The following is an 18,938-nucleotide window of genomic DNA, read 5'->3' as shown; positions in this document are numbered from 1 at the left end:
CTGAACAAACATGTGTGTGGAAGGGCCATCCCCGTCGTAACTCGAGGTTATAACCCAGGTTCCCGGCGCAACTCGAGAAAAACCATGAGACTTCCCCCTCGCCGTGAGATGAGGCACGAATCCCCTGCACTGCGTGCCGAGCAATGCCGTGTTGCAAACCACCCAGGAAAGGAGCCTTGATTTCCTTGATGGCACTCCAGAGAAACCACAAGAACACTGTTTCAAGGCTAAAGGGATCCTGAGGTCACTGTAGCAACACGAAAGAGCTCCGTATACCAAAAATCAAATCGAGATGAGAGGTTGGTCCCTGGCTTCGATTCCAGAGGAATACCACCTTACCACAAGCACCTCAAGAGGAGGCTTCTCTCAGCTCTAGGTATGTGAGAGGGAACCTGAGATTGCGGCCTCAGGTGGAATGGACACCGTGATGCCCAGACTCGAAATAAGGCCGTATATGCCTGCAGTGACTTGAATGCAGGCTCGTCTTGCATCTCCCAAGACGAAAGGATGTCTGAATCCCCTGTGGAGACCACAGAGAAAGACCTAGTTCCCCACCTCATCGCGACCGGAGGCCTCACATCCATTGAAAACTCCAGAGGGATGCGGAGATCAGTGCCTCCAAAGGAGACGATTCCTGACTCCTCGTGAAACTTGATAGGAGTCCCAGGATTCCTGTGGCACGTGGAAAGGGACCCTTGGTCTCCCGCCTCAGCTGGAGAGGCGTCCCAATTGCCCTGCCAAGCCTCGAGGAGAATCCCGAGTTGTCCCTCGCAACTAGGCAGGAGTCCTGACGTCGCTGAACAAACACGTGTGTGGAAGGGCCATCCCCGTCGTAACTCGAGAATATACCCCAGGTTCCCGCCGCAACTCGAGAAAAACCATGAGACTTCCCCCTCGCCGCGAGATGAGGCCCGATTCCCCTGCACTGCGGGCAGAGCAATGCCGTGTTGCACATCACACATGAAAGGAGCCTTGATTTCCTTGATGGCACTCCAGAGAAACCCCAAGAACACTGTTTCAAGGCTAGAGGGATCCTGAGGTCACTGTAGCAACACGAAAGAGCTCCGTGGACCGAAAATCAACTCGAGATGAGAGGTTCGGCCCTGGCTTCGACTCCAGAGGAATACCACCTTACCACAAGCACCTCAAGAGGAGGCTTCTCTCAGCTCTAGGTATGTGAGAGGGACCCTGAGTTTTTGGCCTCAAGCGGAATGGACACCGCGATGCCCTGACTCAAAATAAGGCCGGATATCCCTGCAGTGACTTGAATGCAGGCACTTCTTGCATCTCCCAAGACGACAGGATGTCTGAATCCCCTGTGGAGACCACAGAGAAAGACTAGTTCCCCACCTCATCGCGACCGGAGGCCTCACATCCTTTGAAAACTCCAGAGGGACGCGGAGATCAGTGCCTCCAAAGGAGACGATGCCTGACTCCTCGTGAAACTTGATAGGAGTCCCAGGATTCCTGTGGCACGTGGAAAGTGACCCTTGGTCTCCCGCCTCAGCTGGAGAGGCGTCCCAATTGCCCTGCCAAGCCTCGAGGAGAATCCTGAGTTGCCGCTCGCAACTGGGCAGGAGTCCTGACGTCGCTGAACAAACATGTGTGTGGAAGGGCCATCCCCGTCGTAACTCGAGGTTATAACCCAGGTTCCCGCCGCAACTCGAGAAAAACCATGAGACTTCCCCCTCGCCGCGAGATGAGGCCCGATTCCCCTGCACTGCGTGCAGAGCAATGCCGTGTTGCACATCACACAGGAAAGGAGCCTTGATTTCCTTGATGGCACTCCAGAGAACCCCCAAGAACACTGTTTCAAGGCTAGAGGGATCCTGAGGTCACTGTAGCAACACGAAAGAGCTCGTGGACCACAAATCAACTCAAGATGAGAGGTTAGTTCCTGGCTTCGACTCCAGAGGAATACCACCTTACCACAAGCACCTCACGAGGAGGCTTCTCTCAGCTCTAGGTATGTGAGAGGGACCCTGATTTTGCAGCCTCAAGTGGAATGGACACCGCAATGCCCTGACTCGAAAGAAGGCCGGATATGCCTGCAGTGACTTGAATGCAGGCTCGTCTTTCATCTCCCAAGACGAAAGGATGTCTGAATTCCCTGTGGAGATCACAGAGAAAGACCTAGTTCCCCACCTCATCGCGACCGGAGGCCTCACATCCTTTGAAAACCCCAGAGGGACGCGGAGATCAGTGCCTCCAAAGGAGACGATGCCTGACTCCTCATGAAACTTGATAGAAGTCCCAGGATTCCTGTGGCACGGGGAAAAGGACCCTTGGTCTCCCGCCTCAGCTGGAGAGGCGTCCCAATTGCCCTGCCAAGCCTCGAGGAGAATCCCGAGTTGTCCCTCGCAACTAGGCAGGAGTCCTGACTTCGCTGAACAAACACATGTGTGAAAGGGCCATCCCCTTCGTAACTCGAGAATATACCCCAGGTTCCCACCGCAACTCGAGACAAACCATGAGACTTCCCACTCGCCACGAGATGAGGCCCGAATCCCCTGCACTGCGTGCAGAGCAATGCCGTCTTGCACATCACACAGGAAAGGAGCCTTGATTTCCTTGATGGCACTCCAGAGAAAGCCCATGAACACTGTTTAAAGGCCAGAGGGATCCTGAGGTCACTGTAGCAACAGGAAAGAGCTCCGTGGACCCCAAATCAACTCGAGATGAGATGTTAGTCGCTGGCTTCGATTCCAGAGGAATACCACCTTACCACAAGCACCTCAAGAGGAGGCTTGTCTCAGCTCTAGGTATGTGTGAGGAACCCTGAGTTTGCGGCCTCAAGTGGAATGGACACCGCGATGCCCTGACTCGAAATAAGGCCGGATATGCCTGCAGTGACTTGAATGCAGGCTCGTCTTGCATCTCCCAAGACGAAAGGATGTCTGAATCCCCTGTGGAGACCACAGAGAAAGACCTAGTTTCCCACCTCATCGCGACCGGAGGCTCACATCCTTTGAAAACACCAGAGGCAAGCGGAGATCAGTGCCTCCAAAGGAGACGATGCCTGACTCCTCGTGAAACTTGATAGGAGTCCCAGGATTACTGTGGCACATGGAAAGGGACCCTTGGTCTCCCGCCTCAGCTGGAGAGGCATCCCAATTGCCCTGCCACGCCTCGAGGAGAATCCCGAGTTGTCCCTCGCAACTAGGCAGGAGTCCTGACGTCGCTGAACAAACAGGTGTGTGGAAGGGCCATCCCCGTCGTAACTCGAGAATATACCCCAGGTTCCCGACGCAACTCGAGAAAAACCATGAGACTTCCCCCTCGCCGCGAGATGAGGCCCAATTCCCCTGCACTGCGTGCAGAGCAATGACGTGTTGCACATCACACAGGAAAGGAGCCTTGGTTTCCTTGATGGCACTCCAGAGAAAGCCCAAGAACACTGTTTCAAGGCTAGAGGGATCCTGAGGTCAGTGTAGCAACACAAAAGAGCTCCGTGGACCACAAATCAACTCGAGATGAGAGGTTAGTGCCTGGATTCGACTCCAGAGGAATACCACCTTACCACAAGCACCTCAAGAGGAGGCTTCTCTCAGCTCTAGGTATGTGAGAGGGACCCTGAGTTTGCGGCCTCAAGTGGAATGGACACCGCGATGCCCTGACTCGAAATAAGGCCGGATTTCCCTTCAGTAACTTGAATGCAGGCTCGTCTTGCATCTCCCAAGACGAAAGGATGTCTGAATCTCCTGTGGAGACCACAGAGAAAGACCTAGTTCCCTACCTCATCGCGACCGGAGGCCTCACATCCTTTGAAAACTCCAGAGGTACGCGGAGATCAGTGCCTCCAAAGGAGACGATGCCTGACTCCTCGTGAAACTTGATAGGAGTCCCAGGGTTCCTGTGGCATGGGGAAAATGACCCTTGGTCTCCCGCCTCAGCTGGAGAGGCGTCCCAATTGCCCTGCCAAGCCTCGAGGAGAATCCCGAGTTGTCCCTCGCAACTAGGCAGGAGTCCTGACTTCGCTGAACAAACACATGTGTGAAAGGGCCATCCCCTTCGTAACTCGAGAATATACCCCAGGTTCCCGCCGCAACTCGAGACAAACCATGAGACTTCCCCCTCGCCATGAGATGAGGCCCGATTCCCCTGCACTGCGTGCAGAGCAATGCCGTCTTGCACATCACACATGAAAGGAGCCTTGATTTCCTTGATGGCACTCCAGAGTAAGCCCAAGAACACTGTTTCAAGGCTAGAGGGATCCTGAGGTCACTGTAGCAACACGAAAGAGCTCCGTGGACCACAAATCAACTTGAGATGAGAGGTTAGTGCCTGGCTTCTACTCCAGAGGAATACCACCTTACCACAAGCACCTCAAGAGGAGGCTTCTCTCAGCTCTAGGTATGTGAGAGGGACCCTGAGTTTGCGGCCTCAAGTGGAATGGACACCACGATGCCCTGACTCGAAATAAAGCCGGATATGCCTGCAGTGACTTGAATGCAGGCTGGTCTTGCATCTCCCAAGACGAAAGGATGTCTTAATCCCCTGTGGAGACCACAGAGAAAGACCTCGTTCCCCACCTCATCGCGACCGGAGGCCTCACATCCTTTGAACACTCCAGAGGGACGCGGAGATCAGTGCCTCCAAAGGAGACGATGCCTGACTACTCATGAAACTTGATAGGAGTCCCAGGATTCCTGTGGCACGTGGAAAGGAACCCTTGGTCTCCCGCTTCAGCTGGAGAGGAGTCCCACTTGCCCTGCCAAGCCTCGAGGAGAATCCCGAGTTGTCCCTCGCAACTAGGCAGGAGTCCTGACGTTGCTGAACAAACACGTGTATGGAAGTGCCATCCCCGTCGTAACTCGAGAATATACCCCAGGTTCCCGCCGCAACTCGAGAAAAACCATGAGACTTCCCCCTCGCCGCGAGATGAGGCCCGATTCCCCTGCACTGCGTGCAGAGCAATGCCGTGTTGCACATCACACAGGAAAGGAGCCTTGATTTCCTTGATGGCACTCCAGAGAAAGCCCAAGAACACTGTTTCAAGGCTAGAGGGATCCTGACGTCACTGTAGCAACACGAAAGAGCTCCGTGGACCACAAATCAACTCGAGATGAGAGGTTAGTCCCTGGCTTCGACTCCAGAGGAATACCACCTTACCACAAGCACCTCAAGAGGATGCTTCTCTCAGCTCTAGGTATGTGAGAGGGACCCTGAGTTTGCGGCCTCAAGTGGAATGGACACTGCGATGCCATGACTTGAAATAAGGCCGGATATGCCTGCAGTGACTTGAATGCAGGCTCGTCTTGCATCTCCCAAGACGAAAGGATGTCTGAATCCCTGTGGAGACCACAGAGAAAGACCTAGTTCCCCACCTCATCGCGACCGGAGGCCTCACATCCTTTGAAAACTCCAGAGGGACGCGGAGATCAGTGCCTCCAAAGGAGACGATGCCTGACTCCTCGTGAAACTTGATAGGAGTCCCAGGATTCCTGTGGCACGTGGAAAGTGACCCTTGGTCTCCCGCCTCAGCTGGAGAGGCGTCCCAATTGCCCTGCCAAGCCTCGAGGAGAATCCCGAGTTGCCCCTCGCAACTAGGCAGGAGTCCTGACGTCGCTGAACAAACATGTGTGTGGAAGGGCCATCCCCGTCGTAACTCGAGGTTATAACCCAGGTTCCCGCCGCAACTCGAGAAAAACCATGAGACTTCCACCTTGCCGCGAGATGAGGCCCGATTCCCCTGCACTGCGTGCAGAGCAATGCCGTGTTGCACATCACACAGGAAAGGAGCCTTGATTTCCTTGATGGCACTCCAGAGAAACCCCAAGAACACTGTTTCAAGGCTAGAGGGATCCTGAGGTCACTGTAGCAACACGAAAGAGCTCGTGGACCACAAATCAACTCAAGATGAGAGGTTGGTTCCTGGCTTCGACTCCAGAGGAATACCACCTTACCACAAGCACCTCACGAGGAGGCTTCTCTCAGCTCTAGGTATGTGAGAGGGACCCTGATTTTGCAGCCTCAAGTGGAATGGACACTGCGATGCCCTGACGCGAAATAAGGCCGGATATCCCTGCAGTGACTTGAATGCAGGCTCGTCTTGCATCTCCGAAGACGAAAGGATGTCTGAATCCCCTGTGGAGACCACAGAGAAAGACCTAGTTCCCCACCTCATCGCGACCGGAGGCATCACATCCTTTGAAAATTCCAGACGTATGCGGAGATCAGTGCCTCCAAGAGAGACGATGCCTGACTCCTCGTGAAACTTGATAGGAGTCCCAGGATTCCTGTGGCACGTGGAAAGGGACCCTTGGTCTCCCGCCTAAGCTGGAGAGGCGTCCCAATTGCCCTGCCATGCCTCGAGGAGATTCCCGAGTTTTCCCTCGCAACTAGGCAGGAGTCCTGCCGTCGCTGAAGAAACACGTGGGTGGAAGGGCCATCCCCGTCGTAACTCGAGAATATACCCCAGGTTCCCGCCGCAACTCGAGAAAAACCATGAGACTTCCCCCTCGCCGCGAGATGAGGCCCGATTCCCCTGCACTGCGTGCAGAGCAATTCCGTGTTTCACATCCCACATGAAAGGAGCCTTGATTTCCTTGATGGCACTACAGAGAAACCTCAAGAACTCTGTTTCAAGGCTAGAGGGATCCTGAGGTCACTGTAGCAACACGAAAGAGCTCCGTGGACCACAAATCAACTCGAGATGAGAGGTTAGTCCCTGGCTTCTACTTCAGAGGAATACCACCTTACCACAAGCACCTCAAGAGGAGGCTTCTCTCAGCTCTAGGTATGTGAGAGGGACCCTGAGTTTGCGGCCTCAAGTGGAATGGACACCGCGATGCCCTGACTCGAAATAAGGCCGGATTTCCCTTCAGTAACTTGAATGCAGGCTCGTCTTGCATCTCCCAAGACGAAAGGATGTCTGAATCCCCTGTGGATCCCACAGAGAAAGACCTAGTTCCCCACCTCATCGCGACCGGAGGCCTCACATCCTTTGAAAACTCCAGAGGGACGCGGAGATCAGTGCCTCCAAAGGAGACGATGCCTGACTCCTCGTGAAACTTGATAGGAGTCCCAGGATTCCTGTGGCACGGGGAAAAGGACCCTTGGTCTCCCGCCTCAGCTGGAGAGGCGTCCCAATTGCCCTGCCAAGCCTCGAGGAGAATCCCGAGTTGTCCCTCGCAACTAGGCAGGAGTCCTGACTTCGCTGAACAAACACATGGGTGAAAGGGCCATCCCCTTCGTAACTCGAGAATATACCCCAGGTTCCCGCCGCAACTCGAGACAAACCATGAGACTTCCCCCTCGCCATGAGATGAGGCCCGATTCCCCTGCACTGCATGCAGAGCAATGCCGTCTTGCACATCACACATGAAAGGAGCCTTGATTTCCTTGATGGCACTCCAGAGTAAGCCCAAGAACACTGATTCAAGGCTAGAGGGATCCTGAGGTCACTGTAGCAACACGAAAGAGCTCCGTGGACCACAAATCAACTTGAGATGAGAGGTTAGTGCCTGGCTTCGACTCCAGAGGAATACCACCTTACCACAAGCACCTCAAGAGGAGGCTTCTCTCAGCTCTAGGTATGTGAGAGGGACCCTGAGTTTGCGGCCTCAAGTGGAATGGACACCACGATGCCCTGACTCGTAATAAAGCCGGATATGCCTGCAGTGACTTGAATGCAGGCTGGTCTTGCATCTCCCAAGACGAAAGGATGTCTTAATCCCCTGTGGAGACCACAGAGAAAGACCTCGTTCCCCACCTCATCGCGACCGGAGGCCTCACATCCTTTGAACACTCCAGAGGGACGCGGAGATCAGTGCCTCCAAAGGAGACGATGCCTGACTACTCATGAAACTTGATAGGAGTCCCAGGATTCCAGTGGCACGTGGAAAGGAACCCTTGGTCTCCCGCTTCAGCTGGAGAGGAGTCCCACTTGCCCTGCCAAGCCTCGAGGAGAATCCCGAGTTGTCCCTCGCAACTAGGCAGGAGTCCTGACGTCGCTGAACAAACACGTGTGTGGAAGTGCCATCCCCGTCGTAACTCGAGAATATACCCCAGGTTCCCGCCGCAACTCGAGAAAAACCATGAGACTTCCCCCTCGCCGCGAGATGAGGCCCGATTCCCCTGCACTGCGTGCAGAGCAATGCCGTGTTGCACATCACACAGGAAAGGAGCCTTGATTTCCTTGATGGCACTCCAGAGAAAGCCCAAGAACACTGTTTCAAGGCTAGAGGGATCCTGACGTCACTGTAGCAACACGAAAGAGCTCCGTGGACCACAAATCAACTCGAGATGAGAGGTTAGTCCCTGGCTTCGACTCCAGAGGAATACCACCTTACCACAAGCACCTCAAGAGGATGCTTCTCTCAGCTCTAGGTATGTGAGAGGGACCCTGAGTTTGCGGCCTCAAGTGGAATGGACACTGCGATGCCATGACTTGAAATAAGGCCGGATATGCCTGCAGTGACTTGAATGCAGGCTCGTCTTGCATCTCCCAAGACGAAAGGATGTCTGAATCCCCTGTGGAGACCACAGAGAAAGACCTAGTTCCCCACCTCATCGCGACCGGAGGCCTCACATCCTTTGAAAACTCCAGAGGGACGCGGAGATCAGTGCCTCCAAAGGAGACGATGCCTGACTCCTCGTGAAACTTGATAGGAGTCCCAGGATTCCTGTGGCACGTGGAAAGGGACCCTTGGTCTCCCGCCTCAGCTGGAGAGGCGTCCCAATTGCCCTGCCAAGCCTCGAGGAGAATCCCGAGTTGCCCCTCGCAACTAGGCAGGAGTCCTGACGTCGCTGAACAAACATGTGTGTGGAAGGGCCATCCCCGTCGTTACTCGAGGATATAACCCAGGTTCCCGCCGCAACTCGAGAAAAACCATGAGACTTCCCCCTCGCCGCGAGATGAGGCCCGATTCCCCTGCACTGCGTGCAGAGCAATGCCGTGTTGCACATCACACAGGAAAGGAGCCTTGATTTCCTTGATGGCACTCCAGAGAAACCCCAAGAACATTGTTTCAAGGCTAGAGGGATCCTGAGATCACTGTAGCAACACGAAAGAGCTCGTGGACCACAAATCAACTCAAGATGAGAGGTTAGTTCCTGGCTTCGACTCCAGAGGAATACCACCTTACCACAAGCACCTCACAAGGAGGCTTCTCTCAGCTCTAGGTATGTGAGAGGGACCCTGATTTTGCAGCCTCAAGTGGAATGGACACCGCGATGCCCTGACTCGAAATAAGGCCGGATATGCCTGCAGTGACTTGAATGCAGGCTCGTCTTTCATCTGCCAAGACGAAAGGATGTCTGAATTCCCTGTGGAGACCACAGAGAAAGACCTAGTTCCCCACCTCATCGCGACCGGAGGCCTCACATCCTTTAAAAACTCCAGAGGGACGCGGAGATCAGTTCCTCCAAAGGAGACGATGCCTGACTCCTCGTGAAACTTGATAGGAGTCCCAGGATTCCTGTGGCACGTGGAAAGGGACCCTTGGTCTCCCGCCTCAGCTGGAGAGGCGTCCCAATTGCCCTGCCAAGCCTCGAGGAGAATCCCGAGTTGCCCCTGGCAACGAGGCAGGAGTCCTGACGTCGCTGAACAAACAGGTGTGTGGAAGGGCCATCCCCGTCGTAACTCGAGAATATACCCCAGGTTCCCGCCGCAACTCGAGAAAAACCATGAGACTTCCCCCTCGCCGCGAGATGAGGCCCGATTCCCCTGCACTGCGTGCAGAGCAATGACGTGTTGCACATCACACAGGAAAGGAGCCTTGGTTTCCTTGATGGCACTCCAGAGAAACCCCAAGAACACTGTTTCAAGGCTAGAGGGATCCTGAGGTCACTGTAGCAACACAAAAGAGCTCCGTGGACCACAAATCAACTCGAGATGAGAGGTTAGTGCCTGGATTCGACTCCAGAGGAATACCACCTTACCACAAGCACCTCAAGAGGAGGCTTCTCTCAGCTCTAGGTATGTGAGAGGGACCCTGAGTTTGCGGCCTCAAGTGGAATGGACACTGCGATGCCCTGACGCGAAATAAGGCCGGATATCCCTGCAGTGCCTTGAATGCAGGCTCGTCTTGCATCTCCCAAGACGAAAGGATGTCTGAATCCCCTGTGGAGACCACAGAGAAAGACCTAGTTCCCCACCTCATCGCGACCGGAGGCATCACATCCTTTGAAAATTCCAGACGTATGCGGAGATCAGTGCCTCCAAGAGAGACGATGCCTGACTCCTCGTGAAACTTGATAGGAGTCCCAGGATTCCTGTGGCACGTGGAAAGGGACCCTTGGTCTCCCGCCTAAGCTGGAGAGGCGTCCCAATTGCCCTGCCAAGCCTCGAGGAGATTCCCGAGTTTTCCCTCGCAACTAGGCAGGAGTCCTGCCGTCGCTGAAGAAACACGTGGGTGGAAGGGCCATCCCCGTCGTAACTCGAGAATATACCCCAGGTTCCCGCCGCAACTCGAGAAAAACCATGAGACTTCCCCCTCGCCGCGAGATGAGGCCCGATTCCCCTGCACTGCGTGCAGGGCAATTCCTTGTTTCACATCCCACATGAAAGGAGCCTTGATTTCCTTGATGGCACTCCAGAGAAAGCCCAAGAACACTGTTTCAAGGCTAGAGGGATCCTGAGGTCACTGTAGCAACACGAAAGAGCTCCGTGGACCCATAATCAACTCGAGATGAGAGGTTAGTGCCTGGCTTCGACTCCAGAGGAATACCACCTTACCACAAGCACCTCAAGAGGAGGCTTCTCTCAGCTCTAGGTATGTGAGAGGGACCCTGAGATTGCGGCCTCAAGTGGAATGGACACCACGATGCCCTGACTCGAAATAAGGCCGGATATGCCTGCAGTGACTTGAATGCAGGCTCGTCTTGCATCTCCCAAGACGAAAGGATGTCTGAATCCCCTGTGGAGACCGCAGAGAAAGACCTAGTTTCCCACCTCATCGCGACCGGAGGCCTCACATCCTTTGAAAACACCAGAGGCAAGCGGAGATCAGTGCCTCCAAAGGAGACGGTGCCTGACTCCTCGTGAAACTTGATAGGAGTCCCAGGATTACTGTGGCACATGGAAAGGGACCCTTGGTCTCCCGCCTCAGCTGGAGAGGCATCCCAATTGCCCTGCCACGCCTCGAGGAGAATCCCGAGTTGTCCCTCGCAACTAGGCAGGAGTCCTGACGTCGCTGAACAAACAGGTGTGTGGAAGGGCCATCCCCGTCGTAACTCGAGAATATACCCCAGGTTCCCGCCGCAACTCGAGAAAAACCATGAGACTTCCCCCTCGCCGCGAGATGAGGCCCGATTCCCCTGCACTGCGTGCAGAGCAATGACGTGTTGCACATCACACAGGAAAGGAGCCTTGGTTTCCTTGATGGCACTCCAGAGAAACCCCAAGAACACTGTTTCAAGGCTAGAGGGATCCTGAGGTCACTGTAGCAACACAAAAGAGCTCCGTGGACCACAAATCAACTCGAGATGAGAGGTTAGTGCCTGGATTCGACTCCAGAGGAATACCACCTTACCACAAGCACCTCAAGAGGAGGCTTCTCTCAGCTCTAGGTATGTGAGAGGGACCCTGAGTTTGCGGCCTCAAGTGGAATGGACACTGCGATGCCCTGACTCGAAATAAGGCCGGATATGCCTGCAGTGACTTGAATGCAGGCTCGTCTTGCATCTCCCAAGACGAAAGGATGTCTGAATCCCCTGTGGAGACCACAGAGAAAGACCTAGTTCCCCACCTCATCGCGACCGGAGGCCTCACATCCTTTGAAAACTCCAGAGGGACGCGGAGATCAGTGCCTCCAAAGGAGACGATGCCTGACTCCTCGTGAAACTTGATAGGAGTCCCAGGATTCCTGTGGCACGTGGAAAGGGACCCTTGGTCTCCCGCCTAAGCTGGAGAGGCGTCCCAATTGCCCTGCCAAGCCTCGAGGAGATTCCCGAGTTTTCCCTCGCAACTAGGCAGGAGTCCTGACGTCGCTGAACAAACACGTGTGTGGAAGTGCCATCCCCTTCGTAACTCGAGAATATACCCCAGGTTCCGGCCGCAACTCGAGAAAAACCATGAGACTTCCCCCTCGCCGCGAGATGAGGCCCGATTCCCCTGCACTGCGTGCAGAGCAATGCCGTGTTGCACATCACACAGGAAAGGAGCCTTGATTTCCTTGATGGCACTCCAGAGAAAGCCCAAGAACACTGTTTCAAGGCTAGAGGGATACTGACATCACTGTAGCAACACGAAAGAGCTCCGTGGACCACAAATCAACTCGAGATGAGAGGTTAGTCCCTGGCTTCGACTCCAGAGGAATACCACCTTACCACAAGCACCTCAAGAGGATGCTTCTCTCAGCTCTAGGTATGTGAGAGGGACCCTGAGTTTGCGGCCTCAAGTGGAATGGACACTGCGATGCCCTGACTTGAAATAAGGCCGGATATGCCTGCAGTGACTTGAATGCAGGCTCGTCTTGCATCTCCCAAGACGAAAGGATGTCTGAATCCCCTGTGGAGACCACAGAGAAAGACCTAGTTCCCCACCTCATCGCGACCGGAGGCCTCACATCCTTTAAAAACTCCAGAGGGACGCGGAGATCAGTTCCTCCAAAGGAGACGATGCCTGACTCCTCGTGAAACTTGATAGGAGTCCCAGGATTCCTGTGGCACGTGGAAAGGGACCCTTGGTCTCCCGCCTCAGCTGGAGAGGCGTCCCAATTGCCCTGCCAAGCCTCGAGGAGAATCTTGAGTTGCCCCTCGCAACGAGGCAGGAGTCCTGACGTCGCTGAACAAACACGTGTGTGGAAGGGCCATCCCCGTCGTAACTCGAGAATATACCCCAGGTTCCCGCCGAAACTCGAGAAAAACCATGAGACTTCCCCCTCGCCGCGAGATGAGGCCCGATTACCGTGCACTGCGTGCAGAGCAATTCCGTGTTGCACATCACGCATGAAAGGAGCCTTGATTTCCTTGATGGCACTCCAGAGAAACCCCAAGAACACTGTTACAAGGCTAGAGGGATCCTGAGGTCACTGTAGCAACACGAAAGAGCTCCGTGGACCACAAATCAACTGGAGATGAGAGGTTAGTCCCTGGCTTCAACTCCAGAGGAATACCACCTTACCACAAGCACCTCAAGAGGAGGCTTCTCTCAGCTCTAGGTATGTGAGAGGGACCCTGAGTTTGCGGCCTCAAGTGGAATGGACACTGCGATGCCCTGACTCGAAATAAGGCCGGATTTCCCTTCAGTGACTTGAATGCAGGCTCGTCTTGCATCTCCCAAGACGAAAGGATGTCTGAATCCCCTGTGGAGACCACAGAGAAAGACCTAGTTCCCCACCTCATCGCGACCGGAGGCCTCACATCCTTTGAAAACTCCAGAGGGACGCGGAGATCAGTGCCTCCAAAGGAGACGATGCCTGACTCCTCGTGAAACTTGATAGGAGTCCCAGGATTCCTGTGGCACGGGGAAAAGGACCCTTGGTCTCCCGCCTCAGCTGGAGAGGCGTCCCAATTGCCCTGCCAAGCCTCGAGGAGAATCCCGAGTTGTCCCTCGCAACTAGGCAGGAGTCCTGACTTCGCTGAACAAACACATGTGTGAAAGGGCCATCCCCTTCGTAACTCGAGAATATACCCCAGGTTCCCGCCGCAACTCGAGACAAACCATGAGACTTCCCCCTCGCCACGAGATGAGGCCCGATTCCCCTGCACTGCGTGCAGAGCAATGCCGTCTTGCACATCACACATGAAAGGAGCCTTGATTTCCTTGATGGCACTCCAAAGAAACCCCAAGAACACTGTTTCAAGGCTAGAGGGATCCTGAGGTCACTGTAGCAACACGAAAGAGCTCCGTGGACCAAAAATCAACTCGAGATGAGAGGTTAGTTCCTGGCTTCGACTCCAGAGGAATACCACCTTACCACAAGCACCTCACGAGGAGGCTTCTCTCAGCTCTAGGTATGTGAGAGGGACCCTGATTTTGCAGCCTCAAGTGGAATGGACACCGCGATGCCCTGACTCGAAATAAGGCCGGATATGCCTGCAGTGACTTGAATGCAGGCTCGTCTTTCATCTCCCAAGACGAAAGGATGTCTGAATTCCCTGTGGAGATCACAGAGAAAGACCTCGTTCCCCACCTCATCGCGACCGGAGGCCTCACATCCTTTGAAAACCCTAGAGGGACGCGGAGATCAGTGCCTCCAAAGGAGACGATGCCTGACTCCTCATGAAACTTGATAGAAGTCCCAGGATTCCTGTGGCACGGGGAAAAGGACCCTTGGTCTCCCGCCTCAGCTGGAGAGGCGTCCCAATTGCCCTGCCAAGCCTCGAGGAGAATCCCGAGTTGTCCCTCGCAACTAGGCAGGAGTCCTGACTTCGCTGAACAAACACATGTGTGAAAGGGCCATCCCCTTCGTAACTCGAGAATATACCCCAGGTTCCCGCCGCAACTCGAGAAAAACCATGAGACTTCCCCCTCGCCGCGAGATGAGGCCCGAATCCCCTGCACTGCGTGCAGAGCAATGCCGTCTTGCACATCACACATGAAAGGAGCCTTGATTTCCTTGATGGCACTCCAGAGAAAGCCCAAGAACACTGTTTCAAGGCTAGAGGGATCCTGAGGTCACTGTAGCAACACGAAAGAGCTCCGTGGACCACAAATCAACTCGAGATGAGAGGTTAGTGCCTGGCTTCGACTCCAGAGGAATACCACCTTACCACAAGCACCTCAAGAGGAGGCTTCTCTCAGCTCTAGGTATGTGAGAGGGACCCTGAGATTGCGGCCTCAAGTGGAATGGACACCACGATGCCCTGACTCGAAATAAGGCCGGATATGCCTGCAGTGACTTGAATGCAGGCTCGTCTTGCATCTCCCAAGACGAAAGGATGTCTTAATCCCCTGTGGAGACCACAGAGAAAGACCTCGTTCCCCACCTCATCGCGACCGGAGGCCTCACATCCTTTGAACACTCCAGAGGGACGCGTAGATCAGTGCCTCCAAAGGAGACGATGCCTGACTACTCATGAAACTTGATAGGAGTCCCAGGATTCCTGTGGCACGTGGAAAGGAACCCTTGGTCTCCCGCTTCAGCTGGAGAGGAGTCCCACTTGCCCTGCCAAGCCTCGAGGAGAATCCCGAGTTGTCCCTCGCAACTAGGCAGGAGTCCTGACGTCGCTGAACAAACACGTGTGTGGAAGTGCCATCCCCGTCGTAACTCGAGAATATACCCCAGGTTCCCGCCGCAACTCGAGAAAAACCATGAGACTTCCCCCTCGCCGCGAGATGAGGCCCGATTCCCCTGCACTGCGTGCAGAGCAATGCCGTGTTGCACATCACACAGGAAAGGAGCCTTGATTTCCTTGATGGCACTCCAGAGAAAGCCCAAGAACACTGTTTCAAGGCTAGAGGGATCCTGACGTCACTGTAGCAACACGAAAGAGCTCCGTGGACCACAAATCAACTCGAGATGAGAGGTTAGTCCCTGGCTTCGACTCCAGAGGAATACCACCTTACCACAAGCACCTCAAGAGGATGCTTCTCTCAGCTCTAGGTATGTGAGAGGGACCCTGAGTTTGCGGCCTCAAGTGGAATGGACACTGCGATGCCCTGACTTGAAATAAGGCCGGATATGCCTGCAGTGACTTGAATGCAGGCTCGTCTTGCATCTCTCAAGACGAAAGGAAGTCTGAATCCCCTGTGGAGACCACAGAGAAAGACCTAGTTCCCCACCTCATCGCGACCGGAGGCCTCACATCCTTTAAAAACTCCAGAGGGACGCGGAGATCAGTTCCTCCAAAGGAGACGATGCCTGACTCCTCGTGAAACTTGATAGGAGTCCCAGGATTCCTGTGGCACGTGGAAAGGGACCCTTGGTCTCCCGCCTCAGCTGGAGAGGCGTCCCAATTGCCCTGCCAAGCCTCGAGGAGAATCCCGAGTTGCCCCTCGCAACGAGGCAGGAGTCCTGACGTCGCTGAACAAACACGTGTGTGGAAGGGCCATCCCCGTCGTAACTCGAGAATATACCCCAGGTTCCCGCCGAAACTCGAGAAAAACCATGAGACTTCCCCCTCGCCGCGAGATGAGGCCCGATTACCGTGCACTGCGTGCAGAGCAATTCCGTGTTGCACATCACGCATGAATGGAGCCTTGATTTCCTTGATGGCACTCCAGAGAAACCCCAAGAACACTGTTACAAGGCTAGAAAGATCCTGAGGTCACTGTAGCAACACGAAAGAGCTCCGTGGACCACAAATCAACTGGAGATGAGAGGTTAGTCCCTGGCTTCAACTCCAGAGGAGTACCACCTTATCACAAGCACCTCAAGAGGAGGCTTCTCTCAGCTCTAGGTATGTGAGAGGGACCCTGAGTTTGCGGCCTCAAGTGGAATGGACACTGCGATGCCCTGACGCGAAATAAGGCCGGATATCCCTGCAGTGACTTGAATGCAGGCTCGTCTTGCATCTCCCAAGACGAAAGGATGTCTGAATCCCCTGTGGAGACCACAGAGAAAGACCTAGTTCCCCACCTCATCGCGACCGGAGGCATCACATCCTTTGAAAATTCCAGACGTATGCGGAGATCAGTGCCTCCAAGAGAGACGATGCCTGACTCCTCGTGAAACTTGATAGGAGTCCCAGGATTCCTGTGGCACGTGGAAAGGGACCCTTGGTCTCCCGCCTAAGCTGGAGAGGCGTCCCAATTGCCCTGCCAAGCCTCGAGGAGATTCCCGAGTTTTCCCTCGCAACTAGGCAGGAGTCCTGCCGTCGCTGAAGAAACACGTGGGTGGAAGGGCCATCCCCGTCGTAACTCGAGAATATACCCCAGGTTCCCGCCGCAACTCGAGAAAAACCATGAGACTTCCCCCTCGCCGCGAGATGAGGCCCGATTCCCCTGCACTGCGTGCAGGGCAATTCCTTGTTTCACATCCCACATGAAAGGAGCCTTGATTTCCTTGATGGCACTCCAGAGAAAGCCCAAGAACACTGTTTCAAGGCTAGAGGGATCCTGAGGTCACTGTAGCAACACGAAAGAGCTCCGTGGACCACAAATCAACTCGAGATGAGAGGTTAGTGCCTGGCTTCGACTCCAGAGGAATACCACCTTACCACAAGCACCTCAAGAGGAGGCTTCTCTCAGCTCTAGGTATGTGAGAGGGACCCTGAGATTGCGGCCTCAAGTGGAATGGACACCACGATGCCCTGACTCGAAATAAGGCCGGATATGCCTGCAGTGACTTGAATGCACGCTCGTCTTGCATCTCCCAAGACGAAAGGATGTCTTAATCCCCTGTGGAGACCACAGAGAAAGACCTCGTTCCCCACCTCATCGCGACCGGAGGCCTCACATCCTTTGAACACTCCAGAGGGACGCGTAGATCAGTGCCTCCAAAGGAGACGATGCCTGACTACTCATGAAACTTGATAGGAGTCCCAGGATTCCTGTGGCACGTGGAAAGGAACCCTTGGTCTCCCGCTTCAGCTGGAGAGGAGTCCCACTTGCCCTGCCAAGCCTCGAGGAGAATCCCGAGTTGTCCCTCGCAACTAGGCAGGAGTCCTGAGGTCGCTGAACAAACACGTGTGTGGAAGTGCCATCCCCGTCGTAACTCGAGAATATACCCCAGGTTCCGGCCGCAACTCGAGAAAAACCATGAGACTTCCCCCTCGCCGCGAGATGAGGCCCGATTCCCCTGCACTGCGTGCAGAGCAATGCCGTGTTGCACATCACACAGGAAAGGAGCCTTGATTTCCTTGATGGCACTCCAGAGAAAGCCCAAGAACACTGTTTCAAGGCTAGAGGGATCCTGACATCACTGTAGCAACACGAAAGAGCTCCGTGGACCACAAATCAACTCGAGATGAGAGGTTAGTCCCTGGCTTCGACTCCAGAGGAATACCACCTTACCACAAGCACCTCAAGAGGATGCTTCTCTCAGCTCTAGGTATGTGAGAGGGACCCTGAGTTTGCGGCCTCAAGTGGAATGGACACTGCGATGCCCTGACTTGAAATAAGGCCGGATATGCCTGCAGTGACTTGAATGCAGGCTCGTCTTGCATCTCCCAAGACGAAAGGATGTCTGAATCCCCTGTGGAGACCACAGAGAAAGACCTAGTTCCCCACCTCATCGCGACCGGAGGCCTCACATCCTTTAAAAACTCCAGAGGGACGCGGAGATCAGTTCCTCCAAAGGAGACGATGCCTGACTCCTCGTGAAACTTGATAGGAGTCCCAGGATTCCTGTGGCACGTGGAAAGGGACCCTTGGTCTCCCGCCTCAGCTGGAGAGGCGTCCCAATTGCCCTGCCAAGCCTCGAGGAGAATCCCGAGTTGCCCCTCGCAACGAGGCAGGAGTCCTGACGTCGCTGAACAAACAGGTGTGTGGAAGTGCCATCCCCGTCGTAACTCGAGAATATACCCCAGGTTCCCGCCGCAACTCGAGAAAAACCATGAGACTTCCCCCTCGCCGCGAGATGAGGCCCGATTCCCCTGCACTGCGTGCAGAGCAATGACGTGTTGCACATCACACAGGAAAGGAGCCTTGGTTTCCTTGATGGCACTCCAGAGAAACCCCAAGAACACTGTTTCAAGGCTAGAGGGATCCTGAGGTCACTGTAACAACACAAAAGAGCTCCGTGGACCACAAATCAACTCGAGATGAGAGGTTAGTGCCTGGATTCGACTCCAGAGGAATACCACCTTACCACAAGCACCTCAAGAGGAGGCTTCTCTCAGCTCTAAGTATGTGAGAGGGACCCTGAGTTTGCGGCCTCAAGTGGAATGGACACTGCGATGCCCTGACGCGAAATAAGGCCGGATATCCCTGCAGTGACTTGAATGCAGGCTCGTCTTGCATCTCCCAAGACGAAAGGATGTCTGAATCCCCTGTGGAGACCACAGAGAAAGACCTAGTTCCCCACCTCATCGCGACCGGAGGCATCACATCCTTTGAAAATTCCAGACGTATGCGGAGATCAGTGCCTCCAAGAGAGACGATGCCT

The sequence above is a fragment of the Cervus elaphus genome, chromosome 27 (assembly GCF_910594005.1).
Source record: "Cervus elaphus chromosome 27, mCerEla1.1, whole genome shotgun sequence".
NCBI classification, from domain to species: Eukaryota; Metazoa; Chordata; class Mammalia; order Artiodactyla; family Cervidae; genus Cervus; species Cervus elaphus.
The sequence above is the reverse complement of the archived record's forward strand: the minus strand, read 5'-3'. Positions refer to the sequence as shown.